Below are 15,409 nucleotides of genomic sequence, written 5' to 3' on the forward strand. Positions count from 1 at the left end.
TGTTTTCATTGTTAGTCCGCATACCTTTGAAGATGCGTGTTAATGCATTGATATACACTGTCCTCATGTTTCCCAGCATCAATGCACATCAACTCATGGGAAAAACTGCACACTGCATTGCATTTATTTACTGTAGATGGGATATCATCTTGTGGGTTGTGCACCGCCATCAAAATCCGCCATCTTAAAAATGCTCTTTCTGAAAATGAAGAGGCAAAAGCTTCACAGTAAACGCTTTTTTCCCCGCATTATTCCAGCAAGCAGCGTTGGCTGGACGACAGGTGTTGCTTGAAACTTACCTGGCCCGCACAAGGCCAGCTGCAGCAGATCAAAAAATAAAAGATCACAACATCTGTAGTTTTCCACTGTGCCCTCAGGTGGTGGACAGCTGATGCTGAATCAGTGAGTAGCAGCCCTGAACACCAAGCCTTACATGTGCTTCTTGTTATTACATCTATTCTTTTCCAACTACAATGTTTTGCCCTTCCAAACCTCCATAACTACCTCCTTGATCGCACCACTTCCTAAAACGGTCCCTCACTCTCCAGAGGTACCATCTTGAAACATCCGAGACCCTTTTTTAATTCCCAGACGGCCTCTTAAACTTTAAAACACTCTCTTGAACCCTCTTTCACGGTAACTTCTCGGCACTGCCGTACCTTCATAAAAGCTCTTGTACTCTTCGGCAGCCTCATTCTCTGTCAGACCCTACTTTTAAATTTCAATCACTATCTTCTGCAGGAAGTACTTTGGAAAAATTTTAACATGAAAGCACGGCACAGCTTTTAAGGACAGTGATTTGTACAATTAATGAATTCCTATAGCTGATGTAGAACACTCGGTTCAAACTGATTCCTCCCTTTCCTACACACACTATGCAGTAGTTCAAATTGCACATTGTCAACTCAATTATGATTGGAAAAAGTATTTCTGGTGAAAACAGATGTCAAATGCTACAGTATGCACATAGCTTTCAGTGTACATGTGACCTCTGAATAAAAATAGATGGAGATAAAACAGTTAAATATTTGAAAAAAATATTCACATTTTGAGCATGCATGTAAAGAAGCAGGATTTGTAAAGCGGCATTCTTTTTTTTTTCCTCTTGGGGGGGAGCGGAACAAGCTCACAAAACCTCATGAAGTTGTTGAGTGTGTGAGAACACAGTTGCCATGAACAGAGCAATATTAGCATTCATTTGTTCTATTCAGTGTTTGGCAGTTGTTTGGTCTTCATTAACCTCTTAGGGAAATATCTGGCTCTTTAGCAGCTAAATGTATTCATGCCAAATGTTAACATTACAGGCTGTAAAACCAAAACAATGAGCTGAAAGAGGCTAAAAAGCTCCATTACTGAGGGGAACTGCACAGTCGAGTGATCATTTAATCAATCTGATCCATCATCAGTTGGTCATTTGATCCATTGCTTCAACAAAATTACTGATCAGTGCAGCTTTAAAGTCTGAATGAAATTTCTGTCACCCAAGTACTACACATGCTGCGGCAGTCCTCTTCGTGCAAGAGAGGAAGAGAAAAGTCATTTGAGGTCATTTTTCTGTACTAGAATGCAGTGTGATGTATAGATAGGCTTCCTGGGATGATGAGAACTATGAGAACAGAGGGGAAAAGTGCACAGACAACACATATGAACAGACCAACTCCCTGCCTGAACATCAGCGGAGGTTCTCCTCTCTGCTCGGCTCACTTTGAACACACATCCTATGTGACTGCAGACAGATAAATCTCTTCAAAACCTGCTTTCTCTCTCTGCCGTGGATTAGAGACCTCTTATTCTTATCACACGCATGCTAGAGCCGACGGCACATCCACGAGTGTGTGGCCTCTGCTGCGACGGGCTCACCGGGGGGAATAAAAGAACCATATCATCAAAGCCTGGGAATGACTCTGATCTATAAAAAAAAAAAAAAAAAAAAAAACGGCCGATGATCAAGGGAGCTCCACCAGTTGTGCGTCCAGGAAGGCAAAAAGGTGATTCAGCATCTCTTCATTAGCGCTCCTTGCTCATTGGCCCTGTGGCGAGGACTCAGAAGTCTGTGAGATGGGAGATAACTGTGCCGTATAATTGGGGACTTGCTAGTTCAAAGATAATAGGGATTTTATTTTACCAAGGCCTGCTCTAATTTTGCCCTCTAGTGCAGTCTAGCATGCTCAGATGATAGCTAAAACGTTAACAGGGAAAATCTGGTCTGGAGATTGAAAAAAGGCCCCGAGTTGGAGGACGGTTTTGCATTTTTTCTCAAGGCTGAAGCAAAATGTTGCCCACAGCTGAGAGACAAGGTGTGTGTGTGTGTGTGTGTGTGTGTGTGTGTGTGTGTGTGTGTGTGTGTGTGTGTGTGAGGGAGTAAGAGACAAAGTGTTTTGAGGATGCTGGGATCTGTCCTGGACCACACACATACACATATTGCTATACTTCCCACTTCCACCAGGGGTCTCTGTGGTGCTACAAAGCAGGAGGGCCAGTGTGCAGGAGGAGCACATAAAACAACAACAAAAAAAAAACAACAAAACACACCATTTTGACAGGTGCAGACAACAGTAAAAGGAAACACGGATCTTCTTGTGTGCCACCTTTGATGTCAGGAGGCTTCACCCATGGATCCGAACAGCATGTTGTGTTGTAGTGTTGACAGCTCCACTGCTGTGCTGAAAACAGCCGCGGTGTCACTCTCCAAGACTTATTCTGAGGGCCTCTTCGTGCATATGGCTGCGTGTTGTTCCCTTAACGACGGTGTGCTAATTTGTGCTGGCTTTACTGTGAGCAGCTAAGCATAAGCGTACAGAGGATGTGTGCTCAGTCTGGGAAATGCACCAACAGCCGTGCAGGGATTTAAGTGGAAGATTCAAATCCCAACCTCTGGTCTTGGTCAGGGGGGTAAAGTGAGTCTTAATGCGATTGTCTCCTCTCTCTTATCTCCCTTCGCCTCTAAAACATCTCTCGGTAGCTGGGGCTGCAGGACGGAGACGTCAGCAAAGATTTCCGCGGCTAAGCAGACAGGCTGGAAGCTATGAAATCACGAAACACCACAGAGGAGTGGAAAACCAGGGAAAGGGAGACAGAGAAGGACAGAGAGAGCAGGCATGCACGCATTTCTGCATCTGCGTGCATGTGGCTGAGGTGTAGGCTCGCGTGAGAGAACGAGGGCGTATGTTCATGTCAGAGTGGATGTGAATGAGAAAAGCAAGGAGGAATCACACACATGGGAGGGAACAAACCATTCCTCATGGAGAACTGAAACACTTCCCACACAAAGTGAATGGAGCATCCTATCACACTTGTGCACTGAAGATTACATAGATTACAGATCAGTACATCCGTATGCAGTTCGTGCACCATCCATGTCGAGTTAATCTACCGGCGTTTCCCAATTCAGAACCAAACAATCCAGCTCTTGAGGAGGGAAGCCTTTCTTTCTTTCTTTCTTTTTTGTTTTTTTGCTTTTAACAGCCTTGAATAAATTAAACCCTACAGTACAGCTAGCAGGAATAATACTTCAGAGGGAAGAGACTAAGCTTTTCAGAGTTTTTTGGGAAAGGGCATTTGCAATCGTAACAGGAATGAGGACACAAATAGCTTCTGTTTAATGTTTTTGGTGTAATGCAAAGCAATGGAGTTCCCAATTAATGACAAATCATGCTGCACAAGAACGGCACCCTATCTCAATTACTGGTAATCTGCAAGCAAGTTTGACTTCTCTGCAAGATGGCTTTTATACTATATTGGTATTAATGGAGGCGGACGGCTGCAAGGAAGATTGAGTAAGACAAACACATGAAAAATTAAACTTCATTCTTGCAGCTGACAAAAACAATCTCACTCCCACCTCTATTTCTGTTCTGGAGCTTACAACCATATCAAACGGATGAGAGGTCCTTTAAGTGCTCAGAAAAATATAAATTTGAATGCACAGCTCCTTGACAATTGGGCAAATCTGCTGAGGAAGATGGAAGAAGAAGGATTTGGTGAGATTTAGTCAGCTGAAAAAATGCTGGTCCATGGTAGTGTTACGTATGCTTGACTTATAGCCAATGCATTAAAACACCCTTCACAGTCACCAGATCTCAACCCAACTGTATACCAGAGAGAGACTTTGGAGTTATGTGTTGGACCGCCATCTCCACACACAAGGTGAGGTTCAGCCCTCCGTTAGAGTTCCAGAAACCAGGGCAATCTAAGCCAAGCAGCAGTGAAGCTGTCCTGGAGGCTCATGGTGGTCCAAAACCTTACTGGGACACTTTAATTTGTTCTTTCATTGAATCTGTCTGTACTCCTGATTGTATCAAGGTAGAGTGTCAAAGGTATTTCTTCAATCGTAAAAGGCCTTAGCCTTTTTGCTTTGGACAAGATAAACAACATGTGCTTTTAAAGTACAAACCAAATCTCTTTGCAAAATGCCAGAATGACATTTCTGTCACTTCTGGCATTGGTGGAAATCTCCTCTTTTCCGCCTTCATCCAGCCGAAATGATATTCCCTCTACTCTCTAATTAGTCCTTCCTTTAATGCAACAGTCTGGGCTCCACATAAAAGGACTTGAAGATTGCCCTGTAGCTTGTGATCAGCAGGATAGCGAGCGACTGATCTGGACTGAGAAGAAGGCCAGGAATTGAATCAGTAGATAATATGATTGTCGATGGCGAAAGGGGGTTTCCCAGATTCAGCGGGGCATCTGGGCAGCGTGAAGCGATTCCAGAAAACATTTTTACAAGCTCTGAGCGAGAGCGCACTTTATCTTCATCATCGGCTCCAGCGCAAGTTCCAGGCACCGAAGGGTTACACAAGCGATGAAGCAATGTAATTGCAGAGGCTGGGTTGCATCGGCATCGCCAGACGTGGAGGTTTAATTGTCTCCCTATTCAGAATTCACTTTGTTTTGTTTACTCCAGCCTCTCCAATCAAGCATTGTCAGGCAGCCATTGACTGTGCTGTGTTCAGTGTTCATTTAACTACGCCCCCCTTGAATATGGTCAGTCTCCTTTCATTCATAATTGGCTTTGCGCCTCATTATAGCTGAGCAGGCAAACTACTCCCGTGATTGATAAATGCAGGTCAAGCAGACATGAAGAGACACAATGTTTAAAATGTATTTTTGAATTGTGTAAGCATGTTAATTAACATGTGGCAATCGTACTAAGAAACGCTCAAAGATGTGTTGTGAAAATGCAACTGTCTCTGCTCCGCGTTACTCCGAGGTTGTTTCTACAACTGATATAAGGTGGTACTGCTGAATATTACAAGGCAGTAGGAAACAGGCAGGCTGGGGGTTCGGTGAATAACAAGTCCAATTTGAGCCCTGTGGAACAGAGCATGACATTTGCAAAGATCAACACCCACTCTTTGCATTGATGTTCTCATAACACAATGTTCCTCAGCACAGAAGCAGTCCCTATTATTGCCGCCCAACCCGACGGGGAATCATTACCAATGTTAAACCTTGTGTTTCTTATAATCTTGCGTGGAGAAGTCACAGTTGAATTCTCCTAATGAAAAGCTAATTGGACATTAATGAAACACTTAAAGGGTACTTCAGAAAACATTAGACAAATGCCACGCTGAATGGAGGAAACACGGTTACAGCGCAGTGTGAAAGCTTTAAGTGCTGCACCTATTGTGTCTTTACTGGTTGTTGTTCTGCATCAGTTGTTTCTAGTATTTCCTATTAGTCTCTCATCCACCCATTTCCTGATCCAAATGCATGTACTGAGACACAGACTCTCAGTCTTGAATGCAGATGCTGCTGTTAGCTGAGAATTAAAAAACAAGCTTCCCTCACAGCATGAAGACAGGGACTGGATCCCAGCAGGACCTGAACGCTTCCTGGGCTTTGGTGCAGGACTATGCAGACGGAAGAGGGGCTCCTGGAGGGCTGATTGCAGAATGACAAAGCCATTCAGAGAATCCCAAAGCGGCGCCATGTAGTTTAGCTGATGGAGGGCCAGAGAGTTGGGGGGATTTTGGTTGGGAGGCTAGCAAAAGAGACATAGACACAACCAGACAAAGACAGGCTCCTCGAGGCCTTGCTGGGTCACCTTTGAAGCGTGCCCGCACCCCCAACAGTCCTATTTCCTTGCTAAAGCTCCCCGTGGTTAGATGCTCAGCTTGGGCCCGCTTTAGCAACACTTTCAATGAGTTCTTCCCTGAAGTATTCTCTACCTCCAGCATGCTACAGGACTGCAAACTACCTCTGCTCCTGTGAAAGGTAGGTTGTCTGCTCAAGAGGTCTCCATCCAGCTTTGCTTACGTACACTGGAATTTGCTTGTTGCTGACGAAATGTTATGACTCATGGCAGGAGCGTGGCTGACTCTCAGGAGCTGCCGAAACTATCAATTGCTATTTCTAGCCCCAGTCTGGCTCGCTCGTGACAAATTACAGCAGTGTAGAATTGTGTTACTCACACCGACGCATGCTAAAACAGGCCAATGCACTCCCAGCGAAGGGAGTCACTTCATGTGCATGCACCTAAAAATCTCATCTTACATTTCAGATGCTGCATTTGGAGTTGTCTTTATGCTGAGGTCAGATGACACAATCCCTGTGGAACTGACCTGATGCATGATGCCATACTGGGTTTTGGATGTGCTACATACACGTTACATTATATGTCTTGTGCCAAAACTATGGGTGTTAATCTGCTGCCATAACAGTCTCCACTCATCTGGAAAAGCTTTCCACAAGATTTTGGAACCCGGTTGCCGTGATTTGCTCCCATTCAACCATAAAAGCATGAGTGTGCTCGGGCATGGTGGCTCATAGTTGGCGTTCTAAAATCATCCCAGCTGTGGAGAGGCCTGCAAAGTTCCTCCACGCCAAAGTTTGGAAAGCATGGCTTTCACCAAGGGGCACTATCATGTTGAAACAGGAACCAAAGGGCTGTCGCAAAGTTGGAAGAAACACAATTCACTCTGACCATCATCCCTTACACTGTATGCTCACATGTTCAGGGGTTCACAAAAGCATTGACTGGATGTACCTTATTGCAGTAGCGTGGCCCCCACCTGCTAAGCCATCAGTGAGAAGAATCTAGTCCCTAAATGGTCTAGTGGAGCAAACTCACCAGGCAAGATCAAGACAGCTTACCGAGCTCAGTGAGTGAGAGAGAGAATAAGACAGAGAGGGAGAGAGAGAGAGAGTAGTGAGTGGAGAGCAAGAGAGTGCTGCTATATCCATACTCTCTCCTGGGGAGTCCGTGTAATGAAAACAGGACACAGCAGAGTGGTTGGGTCTGTAGGTGCTTTTCCCAGCGTTTCAGCAGGGCACCGCGTTGGATATCTGCAGCGCGTGTGAGCCGAATGAACAGGGAAGTCAGGAAACCTGAGTGAGGCAGCGACGTGAAGGGAATGAGAGGAGCAGCTTTTTGAAAAAGCAGGAGGAAAAGCTACTGTAACTTATCGCCACGAATCAAGCGGGAGGAGAGAAAAAAGGGGGGAGGCGGTGTGAGCGGGTTTGGAAATCATTGCATCACATTCCTCCAGGGGGACGAAGGGAAAAGTGGAGAAGTGGGTTTACATGGTGTGACTGTGGCACTCCAGTGGTAGGAACGCATGTACTGAAATGTTCTCAGAAAAACACGTGTGGAGATGAGATGTCGAAGCCGCGGCACATTTTCCTCGAATTTTTATTTTCCCTGTTCCAGATGTGCGCGAAAGACCGAAAAACCGCTTCTCCTTCAAGCCTTTCAAGTCAGATTTGCAAATGGCTTCACATAGATTTTAAAGTAGGTACGCAGCAGCAAATGGTCCTTTAAATTATTGATAAAAGCGGCACTTATATTTTTCTCATGTTTACAAAGAATCAAATGAATGTGTAATGTGAAATGTGTCGCTGGTTGTGACAAACATAAATATCACACGACTCTGCGCTCCCCTGCTGTTTTTTTTAACCTCATCCTCAGGTCATTATTTTGGTTTTATCCGCTCATTGACCTCATATTCAGCAGCACAAGGCAGGCGCCTCTTTTAGCAAAAAGCTCTGCTAAACCCACAGCGTGCCACATGTCCAGCAGCAGACAAAATGAGCAACTAGCTGCTGAACGAAGCCAAACGTGGCGAGATGAAGGGCAAATGCTCTGCTCATGTTTCTCCATGTCTGCTGCCTGTTGGCTAACATGTTCATCATAGAAACCTCATGAGGTAATAATATGTTAGATGTTGGGTTTTCATGCTTGTTGTGCACTTTCTAACCCTTACTAACAAAAACAGTTACATCAGCTTTATTGATCAATAATGATTTTGATTCAATGTTTGACTTTTTCCTGTCGATTGACGAACTGCTTATTTGACTTGTTCTTTCAGCCCGACTTAAAATGTAGTGTTATTTATAGGTGCAGATGCTAACTGTATTGTCAAACATCAATAACAACACGTCGGCTTTTCTGGCTGCTCCATTTATTTCATTGTTCATTCTTCTCTCTGATCTCTGCTCATGCTATTCGTCTCCTCCTGCCTTTGTCTTCTCCCTCACCTTTTTTCCTTCTCTCTCGCACCTTGCAGCACGTCTTGGGAGAGCCTCGTGCATAAACAGGTTTCTGTGACGGGTGCCGAAGCAGGACAGGGACAAACAATGGGACCGCGTGACAGAGGGGCCGCGAGGAAGGAGAGACTCTGCGGGAAGGACGCTGAAGGAAAGGTTAAAGCTCTGGTGGGAGCAGGCATCATCTACACAGCGTCCTGCTGCTTTCTCCCTGTCCGTCATGTTCACAGGAAAACACAGTGTGAGATGTCTGCCTTTGTGTGTGTGTGTGTGTGTGAGCGAGTGTGTGGCGTTCTGCTGCACAGGCAGGGTGTGTGGGCTGATCTGTATTATCTCTGCTTCTGTCCTTCCAATTTGCATGAACATATGGAGGTAAATAAATTCATGTTCGCATGTTCAAAAAAGCGCATTTTGGGCCATTTGGGTGTTGTCATGCTCCAAGTCTGGCAGCAGCGCAAAACTGATAATGCGTATTTAATAAATATATGATGAGAAAACATGTTTAAAAACCCTCCATGTATCCAGCTGGATAAATTACCATGAGATTGACACGAGTGTCTGGGGACGACAAAATGTCATCATGATAGCAAATATCCGCCAAGGAAAAAAGGCGGCATGATTTCTCCTTGGGGGCCGCTGACATGACTGGTTGAATGTTCTCTTTGCAAAATAAAAGATTTTATGTTGTAAGTTCAGGAAGGTCATCGGGCCGTGATTGTTGAATGTCAGATTGCCACCGGAATAAAATCGGAGCCTTGTGAACGGCTACCTACAGCTAATAACCTTTGAGGCATACTCTCCAATGACCTGATATATGGGGAAATCACATTTAACGCCAGTCAGAGAGAATAAACCCTCGGAGTCCATAGCTCACCCACTGATTATTCAGAAATACATCTCAGCTTGGGCTGTGGATAATCGAATTGATTTGCTCCTTCCCACCCACGACTCCTTCCTGCAGTATATTTTCCTTATTAAGCACTCTGGTGGTCTGACCATTCTCTTGCAAGGTTTGTGCTGCGAGGAGTGGACGACGTGCGTGCACAGGTAGTGGAATAAAGCAACTAAAAGAGACAGTTTGAGAATTTTTAAAACTTTAAATTATCCTAATTTTTTGGAATCTTGTTTCAGAAGGCATTACTTGAAGAAATGCGGTTTGGTTTCTTCTGACAGAAGTGGTGCTGCGCTGAACCCGCTGTGACGCCATTTAATTTATAGTTCCTCTTTATCAGGGTGAGCATATCTCTAATCCAAGGCTGTTTTTGTCTTATCCTCTATGCCAGACTGAGAATACACAAGCCAGTCTGCTGGAGCCCTGAATCTGTGGTGTCCTGATGGCTGTGAAGCCTGCATGCACCGCTACCAAGCCGTCGCTTTATTATCCCCGTTCTTTCCTTCTAAAGGTGACATTTGTCTAACTGTTCAATCCCTCTCACACACAGCGCAGCAGTTTGGGACCTATTCAGCTTTACGGTCCTGCTTTACAGTAGGTGTGCACTGAATTTTGAATTCAGATAAGAAATGGCACGTCTTGGAACTGCTGGGCACTTAACCCCCCTTGCCATCCATTTAATTAAAAACAATACAATAAATTACAAGCAATGCTATCAAGAGGTGGAAGGGAGGGAGCGAGAAGAGGAAGTAACTGGAGGCAAAGTAAATTATGACCTTATACCGGAAAACATTATAAAGGGGGGAAATCGTGGTGTGTGCATAAATTTAAATGTGCAAGTGCTGATCTGTCAATCATGCAATGTTCCCTGGATGCAGCAGTAGGGGACTGGGAATTAGCATGCAGCCATATTTCATGGTTTATGACATGCTTTAAATACCACAAAAATGCAGATTTGTGCATATGTGATGAATGAGACTGAGAATGAGATTTCTAAACACATGCGGTCTGGCCCAGTGGAGTATCACACAGCGACCTTTCACTGATCGTATTGTAAGATATGAGAGGCAGAATAAGTTAAGATTAATGGTAAAGATGTGGGCCGATCCGAGAGGAAAATCAGCCCCGCAGTGTCCAAAATGGTAAAAAGCATGTCTTTCTAACACAGTGACGTGATCCACACTCGTCACTGAAAGCCCTTTATCGCTGTGTGCAGCCACCGTGTTTCACCACCAAAACAGACTGACAAACATCTGTTATAATCTGTAAACCAGCAGGCACATTAGGAGCTTTTGGGCTTATTCGCTTCATCCACTGTAAGACTAGTTGTGTCTCTACTGTACAGACTTAAGCAGTGCTCCCAAATCCACCGTGTGATCGGCGCTCAGTGATAATCCGCAAATGTATCGCAAATGCTGTATCAGCACGATTTACAATAAAATATGAAATAATGTAACATATCAGATGCTCTGTTCGAGCCCACGTAATCAGTTTGGATGATGCTTTGAGGGCAGAATGAAATGAGTCAAAATGAGTTATTTGAATTAAAGGGGTACTGCACTGCTTTCACACATAAATCTCATTTTGTAAATCATCAACAGTAGTGCTTGAGTTGCATTATGGGAGTTGTAGGATCCAGGATTTTTGGAGCTTGATCCATACTAGGGAACAAAAGTCTGGCTTGGCCTCTGCAGCATCAATGATGGCAAATGTTAAAAAAGTAATATCAGTGCTAATACAATTCCCGACGTCTAGTACCAAAACAATACTTTTTGGATATCTTAGTTTGTGGAACATAAACAAATTTGAAGCTGTTTTTCTAAAGAAAAACATGCAAAAGTGATAACGCTCGGCCCAAAGAATAAATGAAAAGCAAGAAGTGTGCAAGTAGACATGAGAATAACTGGAACGAGTGTTGATGAGTATTAGGACAAAAGTGTGCGTGTGCATATGTGTGTGTGTGTGTGTGACTGGGAATGCTGAATCAGTAGCTTGATGAGCATGACGGAGTGACTGCATGATTACATTAGTCTCTTGCTCGCCTATCCTGACTGCCACCCTTGTGTAACTCGTGCACGCATGTGTGTGTTTGTGTGTGCAGGGAGGGGCGGGGGGCATACACGAGCAGCATACTGACGAGTTCCCGGCATGCGCCTATCAAATTACACTGCCTGCTTGTCTTTCCCCTCGCTTGTCTTGCAGTCAATCTGCCTGTTGGCCCTCCTTTGCCGTGCGTCTCTCTCTGCAGGTAAACAAATGCACTATTCCACAGAGTGATGCTTCTGACCGGCTCCTGCCACAGTAGTGGAATTCCTGATGACCTCAGAGCCCCGTCTGGTCTAGAGGACAGCTATCAGATGCACCTTGGCGTATGTTCCTCAATCAGAGATACAGCTGCTTAAAAATACACCCAACTTTTTTTATATGCTATATTCCTCTTTGCCAGAATCTGATGCACACCTGTATCCTCCTGTAGAGTTAATCTGGCTTTATGTGTCTGGAAGCTTCTGGATCGCAACTTTACTCCTCTACAATAACAATGCTCTGCAGTCAATGAGCTAACAGTTAATGCAAACTCTGCCAGAATGAAACACTGCTGTTATTTTAGGAAACTTGGCAGTACTTGCTCCCATTATGTTGTTTTTCATTGTATCATTTCTGGGCACCACTCACTCTGGGCACTTTATTTTCATCTTTGTCATCTCTGTGTTGATATGTAATATAACTAAACGTGTTCGATATTAAGAAATTAAGATATGACGAAATAAAAAAAAGTCATTGGGATAAATAAATATATAATATGACCGTTAATTAATGTAATAATCCAAGATCTTCCTGCAAGTCAGTCCTTTTCCCACAGTTTCTTCCCTCAATATAAGAACATACTGTATTACTTTGCATTGCTGAAAAGGAGCCCCTGCAGAAGCTCCAGACCCCCCTGCCTCGCTGAGGCTGCAGGGGTATATACTTTTAAAACCCAGCTCCGAGTGCCACTGGCACACCTCATTCACATCACTTAGACAAAGTGACTCGGGGATGATGTCAATTAAAACTCGTAAAGAGAAGAAAGTAAAGTAAGACGAAGGGAGATAAAACGAGACTAAGAGTGCACAGCTATGCTCGCGGCTCCGTGAGGCTGTACTTGAGGCACAGCAGCGCTTTCAGCTCACATAAGAATACCATCATTCTCACAATGACAATGAGAAAATTCTGATGTTTGCAGGTACATTGTTTACAATGTTTATTATCTCAGTTTAATGTGTTATGTTCCTAATTAGCACTTAACACAAAGTTCGTAGAACGTCCTCGTGAAGGCTCTGTGTCGAAAGTCAAATGGGGAGAATCTTCTCTGCCTTTACTTGAAAACTTGCCTTGCGCTACCTTTTTTTATTTTTGAAAATGCTCACAAAGTTAGGAGGATTTATCATGAGGGAACCATCTGTACCATCTGTATCTTGTAGATGTTGAGATATTTCACTGGATAAACAAACATTTTGACCTTCTGTTGGCACCCGATGAAAAGCCAGGGGATCAGTAAAATCAGGATACTTAATCCTCTGGATACTGACTGTTTGTACAAAAATTCATGGTAAACCATCCAGTAGTTTTTGGGATATTGTGGTCTGAACCAAAGCGGTGGACCGACCGAGCGACCGACCGATGTTGCCGTCCCTTGAGCCAGAGTGGCTGACGAAAAAGACTCTGCTCTCCTCCTCTAAAAGAGAAGTGAGAGAAGGAGGGATAGAGCAAGAGAGACTGAGTTAAAGCAATCGATCGATAGCAGGGAGTGAGACAGCCAGAGTGAGAGAAGAAAAGAGAATCCATAAAACACAGATTATGCTTCCTAAACCGCTCAAAAAAAGAATCTTCAATATCAGTTCCTGTGCAGTAACACTGACGTGCAGAGTGGAGGTAGACTCCTGCCGGGTCTCTTCACGCACTGCGAGCTGGGATACCGAGCGCTTGCTTAGAATCGGTGCGCACCGGCAGACGAGATGTTGTTCCGAGTGCCGATTGGCTCAGAGCAGGGCTGGACACCGGGTCTAGGTCAAACGCTTTCAGCGCAGTGAGGCGCAGCAGGGCTGGTTGACCAGGACGTTGAGAGTGGAGGCAGAGGCGAGGTGGAGTCAGAGCATGGGAGGAAAGTAAGCGGGAACAGCTGTCCTACTGGCTGCACTGTGGGAATTTTTAGAAATGGAGCGAGGCCCCTCTGCGGGGGTCCGCTGCATGTATGACTTCAACCAACAATTTGAATTCATTTCTCTAGTCTGTAAAGTGTCAGCGGCGACGTCCTCTAAATATTGACTTTATAGCGCTACTGAAAAGCCCATTTGTCGAGCTGGAACCAGTGAATATTTGCCATCTTTGCTTTCTAATTGACTAAACAACAAATTATCAAAACAAATTTTCTGACAAGTGATTAACTAATGAATCCTCAAGTTGTTTCAGCACTAATTGCATGTCAGGCGGGCACCTCTGTTGCTTCAGCAAATGATTATAAAGGTTACTAAAAACACGGGAGTGCTTCTAATGTTAGGAGGGACGTTGTGAAATTAAAATAATGCTAATAATGAAAACAAACAAACCTGCCAGCACCCAATATGTAACAACACTGTTACTGGACGGTGACCTTTCAATGCTACGAGCTAATAAGTTGCACGTGAAAAGAAGAGGCACCTTTGAAGACATCAAGAGGACAATGTACAAGCATTGAAATCAAGAGGCTAAACAAGCATGGTGAAGCCCTGAGCTGAGGCAGGGGGGTGGGTGGATGAATGGAAGGGAGGGGGGGTTGAGGGTTAATCTGACGCTGGGCAGTGAGGCAGTAATGCCAGAGCTCATGGGGAATTACTGGAGAGATTTGGAGGAAATCTGCTGGCAGCAATTTCCCTGTCGCTTTTATTAGCCTAGATGTGCAATTTGCTGCTGGCTGCTTTAATATGACAGGCTACGTCTTGCTTGTTTTTTTAAACACGCGCACACACACACACACACACACACACACACACACACACACACACACACACACACACACACACACACACACACACACACACACGCTAAGCTGGGTGATGAGTCAAGTTCAGAGTTGCACAGAGAGAGAAAAGAAAATGTGTCACTGTATGTTTGTTATGTAATACAATATGATACTGTACAACCCCCCCACAGGGCACTTCCTCATTTGCTCACCCTCTTTGAATAAGTTCACAGGTCAGACCCTGGTATTAAGTGTCTTGCTCAAGGGCACTTCAGCAGGGTGAATCCTTGAACTTAGCCTGCGTGATCATAACAAGGCCTCTCTGCTTTGTTTCTAGGCCACCCTGCTGCCATACATCACAACCAGTTTGTGTGTGTGCGTGCGTGGCAACAAACCGTATCTGCACCGACCCATATGCCCCCCCATAGGATGCATGCACACATCAAAGCATCCCCCTGGCAACATGCTATACATGCACCTGAGCACATATTGTCTTTGCTGTCACACTCACATTGTCCGGGCCCACAGGCAGTCTGCTGTTTAGTATGTAAAGGATAAAGAGGTGACCGATGCTGAATGCCCGCAGAGGAGCGCTGACAACATACAGTAACTCTCACAGCTAATTGTAACACATAATGGCCTAAATGGAGGGTAAAAAGCAGCAGACTGGCAGCAGGGTAACCAGGTGTGAATGTTTCTGAAATAATATTCAGGATCTGCTGACTTGCTTAAACATTACTTGTGGGAAAGTCAACAGCTTCAGATAGAGAAGCATGCTGGAGCTTAATCACTAAGTATTGTATCTTGCTGAGCCTTTCAAATTAAGTTTGTTTCATTCAAAGCAAACACTGAGTGCAGCAAATGATTAGCTATGTGCAAAGATGTGAACGCACAGAGGGTACAAAGCACATGTGCGGAGTCCTCGTTCTGATTGCCGCCTCTCATTAAACTCGCAGATAAACAGCAACAAGATTTCACTCCCGACAAAACTCGGAAAGCAAAGCTGACGACGGCGGTGAAGCCAGAGACGCCAGAGACAGAACTGCAGGGGA

The 15,409-nt window shown here is 44.6% G+C and overlaps 1 protein-coding gene across 5 annotated transcripts in view; it reads right to left on the minus strand.

Annotated features, from left to right (window-relative positions):
• The window catches only part of LOC139352009 (interleukin-1 receptor accessory protein-like 1), a 228,129-nt gene that overhangs the window by 28,851 nt on the left and 183,869 nt on the right, over positions 1 to 15,409 (minus strand). The gene's annotated exons all lie outside the window — the stretch shown is intronic.

Source organism: Chaetodon trifascialis, chromosome 24 (genome assembly GCF_039877785.1).
Source record: "Chaetodon trifascialis isolate fChaTrf1 chromosome 24, fChaTrf1.hap1, whole genome shotgun sequence".
In the NCBI taxonomy this organism is placed as follows: domain Eukaryota; kingdom Metazoa; phylum Chordata; class Actinopteri; order Chaetodontiformes; family Chaetodontidae; genus Chaetodon; species Chaetodon trifascialis.